Consider the following 5,331-nt stretch of genomic DNA (forward strand, 5'->3'; position numbering starts at 1 on the left):
GGCCTGGCTTCTGATGCTGAGCTGTTTCTATGATTCAGTTCTGCCTTCCAGCCTTGCCGAAGCTATGTCTTCACCAAGAGGTTATTGTTTGCTGACTCATTTGTTCATTCATTTCATGAATAGGTATTGAGCTCCAGGCACTGTTCTAGGTCTTGGAGGCATAGCAGCGAAAACCAAAACAAAATCAAAACAAAATCAGCCCTTCCTGTAGCGTAGGATCGGGCGCTGGCTAAGGTCAGTGCAGTGTGGAAAAGCACAGGTGCAGGGCCAGCCTGCTTGGGTCTGCAGCCCAGCTCATCTGTCTACTTGCAGCATGACCTCTGGCATTTCAAACCCTCTGGCCTGTTTCTTCATCGGTAAGACAGAGGTAATTATGGCCCCCCACCGAGGGGCATTTTATGAGGCTTCAGTGAGCAGATACTCATAGGTACTAGAATAGGATCTGGCCCAGAGTAAGCCTGCCATAAGTGTTAGTAGTGAGTCTAACCTACCTTATGCGGAGACTGAAATAAAAAACAACAAATGTGTGCGCAAGCTTGTTAAATGCTTAAGAATGCTTTGAAGCAAATTTGGGGTGATGACTCCAAATGCTGATTTCTTTCTGGCCCTTTTTTCTTAAGTAGTAACGTATTTTCTCTCCCTCATACACGACCTCCATCTTGCTCCCACCAAGAAGTAATGGATGAGTTATAAACGTCTCGGGGCCACTTTTTTTTTTCCTTAATTTTTGGCTGCTTTGGGTCTTCGTTGCTGTGCGTGGGCTTTCTCTAGGTGCTGCAAGCTGGGGGTACTCATTGTCGCGGTGCGCGGCCTTCTCATCGTGGTGGCTTCTCTTGTTGTGGAGCACAGGCTCTAGGTGCACGGGCTTCAGTAGTTGTGGCTCATGGGCTCTAGAGCGCAGGCTCAGTAGTTGTGGCGCACGGGCTTAGTTGCTCCGCAGCACGTGGGATCTTCCCGGACCAGGGCTCAAACCCGTGTCCCCTGCGTTGGCAGGCGGATTCTTAACCACTGCGCCACCAGGGAAGCCCTCAGGGCCAATTTTTAAACTATTCATTTGGACTTCTCTTCCAGAGCTCTGCGCAACTTTGCTCAGATCTCTCTGTGTTCCTAATGCAATATTTGAAGTTTGTATCTGTCACAGTGAGATAAAATAGACGTCTCTGTGTACAGGCTTGTGTCTTGGGGGCTTTCATGACGTAACAGTCTGTGCTTCTGTTTTGAACGTTCAAGGCTGACACTCTCCAGTTGCTTCTCAGAAAGAGCTTGACTTCCCAGCCCAACCTTCAATTTTGCGTTGCCTTCAAGGTCCCAGCCTCCCACCCCGACTTCCCACACATATCTTGGCACCGATAGAATTAAAATCCTTTGTATCCATCCTGAAAGATTTCCTCACAGCTCTGCCAAGGCAGATCATTGCCTGTCTCACTTCTATTATTTAAATTCGAAATTCCTTCTTGGTAGAGTCTGCCTTCTGTCATGAACAAGGGGCTGGCGGATGTGCAGAACCTTCCAACTTAATCCAGTGCTTTTTGAGTGAGGGCTTGTGAGTCACAATCTGAGAACTGCCACTCAAGAGCAGGGCTTGGCAGGGCCCGCTTGTTTGTTAAATAAAGTTATTTTATTTTATTTTATTTTATTTTGCGGTACGTGGGCCTCTCACTGTTGTGGCCTCTCCCGTTGTGGAGCACAGGCTCCGGACGCGCAGGCTCAGTGACTGTGGCTCACGGGCCCAGCCACTCCGCGGTATGGGGGATCTTCCCGGACCGGGGCACGAACCCGCGTCCCCTGCATCGGCAGGCGGACTCTCAACCACTGCGCCACCAGGGAAGCCCTGTTAAATAAAGTTTTATAGGAACAAAGCCTGTCCACTTGTGTATGTACTACCTAGGGCTGCTTCCAAGCTACGCTGAGTCGTCTCAAGGCGCTATGGTCCACCAAGCCTAAAATATTTACTCTCTGGCCTCTACTGAGGAAGTCTGCTGATCGCCAGGGTGGAAGGTAGACCCACAGCCAGCAGATGGAAGCCTGAGGATTTAAAGATTTTCAGAGAAAGGGGCCCATGGCTGAGAGCCATCACTACGTGTTCACGATTTGCAGCTGAAGCCTGATGATGACTTGTGTACGATAAAGGATATCACCCAAATGATATTTTGCCTCCAAAGCAAATGTGTCCACGTGTGGGGACCAAGTGTGGAGTAACTGCAGGGATGTTACGTCAGGGTGTTCTTGTGTCTGGATGGGATGAGAATTGTCTTACAGCAAAGTGTCTGCATATCTGTGTGTGCGTTCCCTCCCTTCTGAAGCAGCGAGCACACTCCCTGTGCACAGCCTTCTCAGAAAGAGTGTTTGATCTGTAATGATGCCTTGGAGGGCGAGGACCTGGAAAGAGCTCTCTGCCTTCCCACTGCAGATGGCTCTCCTCTTACGGAGCTTTTGAGGGCCAAGTATTAAGCACTCTGTGCCCCGGTCTGTGCTGTTCTTGACAAAGACACACAAGACCCGGAGCAAAACAGGACACGGTGTCTCATGTTCGCTGAGCTCTGCAGAGCACCCCAGGTGCTTAACATGTCAGAGGAGGGAGGAACTCTTGTGCATCAGGGTTGATGCAGTGTTAGGTTTAGGGGTATTACCTCTGGGTCCCTGTTTCATTTAATTAAAGCAAGTCTGCTGGTGAACTTGTTCCCAAAGACTAATTAGTGGATGGGCAGCATTGAAATCATCTGCATATTAAAAAAAATATGCATGAACATCTTCCTCGGTGAGTTTGATTTTCAATAGGCCTGGGGTGGATTCCTGCTTTTAAAAACCCTCGTCCCCCCCAATAACTGTGACGCACAGCAAGTGAACGCTGAGAAGCGGAATCTTGTGTTTATCTCACAGCGTTTCAAAGGATTCAGGAGGTGCTCGTTCTTTCTCTGCAGGATCTGCACCTTGAGTCCCCAAAGAAGCGGTTTAATGTGCCCCTGGAGGTACTGACTGTGATTGAGATGTGAGGTCTGGTTCTCATCAGAACTCAGTGTGGGATTCAGACTTTCTTACCTTGTGAGCCCTGCTTATCTGTCTCCCATGAAGGGCTTGATTTTTCTCCAGAAAGAGCAGTGTTTTCACACTGTAGGTTGCAATCTACTCGTGGGTTATAAAGTCATTTAAGGAGGGTGCAACCGGCATTAAAAAAAAAAGACTAGGGAAAAAAAAAATCAGGGTGGATCACATGTGTTAAGGATGTGTTGTTCTGTTATAGTTGCTTTGGTGGATGTGCTGTACATCGGGTTGCCATGTGTTTCTTACTATGTGTCATGGCAAAAAGTCTCCACTGTACAGTATAAATCAGCCATGAACCTAATTTACTTAGGGCAGCTCCCATCTCCGCTTGCAGAGGGCTGACAGAAGTCACCAGGGTGGGCAGACTGTCCTATACAAGTGCTTCCAGGGAGGCTACCTGGAAACTAATAGGAAACCAATTTGTGGATGATTGCATCTTCTGGGGAGATAAATCCATCATGGGAAGTTTTACGGATGACAAGCGACTCAGCCCACCACACCTGTCACCTGGCGACAGCTGGGTTTATCTGGAGGCCAAATTTCAGTGTCCTTTTCTTGAAATGGGGATATCACCCCATTGGCTATTCTGTTGTGGGAAAGACCAAATTAGGGAGGGAAAAGACTCTCTCCAATAAAGGATGAATTTCAAAGCTCAGGCCCAGTGATGGCTTTTCACGATGGTCTGGTAGGTGTACTGTCATTGGCATTAGGAAAGGAAGGGGAAGGCCCTTAGATCAAGTCCAGGCCCCGTGGGTGTCAGAGAGGGTGTTTGTGGGAGCACAGACCAGGGAACCTTTATATCAAGGGGGCTTCCTTATGCTGGCTTCTTGGCAGGCAGCAGTGGGGTCTGATCTCACACCGATCTTAAGTCACCAAGAAGAGGACGGCCAGACAGAGCCAGGACGATGAGCAGACCAGCTCATGAAGCATCTACTCAGTGCAGCCCTCAGGTGGTGGGGAATATCTTCTGCTGTCTCAGGAGAGGTTTGGGGTTGGAATGGGGAGTGGGGAAGCCTAAGGACGGTAGCCTCTCCCTGGGGCAGCTAATTTCAGAACAGCTCTGTCACCCTCTTCTCAGTGGGAAAGAAAGGGGAAGGAGGGGAACTCAGAGTATGGGAGAAAAGAAAGCTTTCAAGAATATCACTAAAAGGTCTGGGGTGAAAGACCCTCGGGGACAAAAAGCATTCCCCCCCCCCCCCCATTCCAAAGGGCCACTTACAACAAAGCCCCTGAAGCAGCGGCAAGAGGTCCTGGCCCCTTCTGCCACTTCTGTTTTTAAAGCTCTCACAGTTTTAAGGGCTGGAAAAAAATGGTTAAGGATGCAAAGATGGAATTTTTAAAAAAAATAGTGAAGGCCTGTTTGAAGTTGCACGGTGAGCATCTTTAATCCTGCAGGTCATCTGAGTGGCTGTCCCTAGGACTTCCTTGGGCAAGATGAGAAGTCCCAACCAGGGGGCAGGCCAAATGTCACCCAGTCCCTGCTAGGAGAGGCTTTGCTTAAGAGCAAGCTCGGCTGCCTTTGCTGCTCGGAACGGGACAGAACTTCATTCGCTCCTCAGCGGGGTTTTTTCAGGATCTCGGCGTAGAGGACACGAGCCTCACCCAGGGAGCTGGTACCAAACACTTGTTCTTAGCCCCAGTGGTGGGGATTTGGATTTAGCAGGCTTGAGGTGGAACCCAGGAGTCTGCATTTTGAGATGTATCCTCCTAGGCACCCCCACACACGGAGACGGGATGCAGGCCGTCCACACTTTGAGACGCTGTGGGGAAGGCTGGCCGGGGAGAGGAGGGTCTCACCCACCAACCTTGAACCTCACCCACCCAGCCGGCAGGACTCCTGCCTGCCCGGTGCTCTAGGTTGTTAGGGCAGGGCTGGGCCTGAGGTTGGATGATTTTTCCAAAGAGGCCTCTGTGACGTACCAAGCCCTGATGCAGCCCACAGAAGAGATAATGGCTAATTGGACTTTAACACACATTGTAGGTACCTTTTCTGGATTGAAAAAAAAGAGCAACGAAAAGCAAACCGCAAAAGGAAAGAACCCCAGAAGATCCACACTTTGTCAAATGTGTGAAAAACCCAAGGTCCTTAGAGCTGCCCAGGGCTTCATTTCAGGCAAAGACCTTGAGGGTGGCCAGCGCCCAGCTGGGCAAACTTAGCCCTGGTTCCCGGGCCACAGATTCCCTGACCTTCCCCAGTTACATAATCAAGTCCCCTACCCTACCCATCCCTCCGAAGCTTTCCTGACATCATCTTCACTTTGGTTTTCTCACTGGAACCCACACAGTGCG

This window comes from Phocoena sinus, chromosome 18 (assembly GCF_008692025.1).
Source record: "Phocoena sinus isolate mPhoSin1 chromosome 18, mPhoSin1.pri, whole genome shotgun sequence".
Classification (NCBI taxonomy): Eukaryota; Metazoa; Chordata; class Mammalia; order Artiodactyla; family Phocoenidae; genus Phocoena; species Phocoena sinus.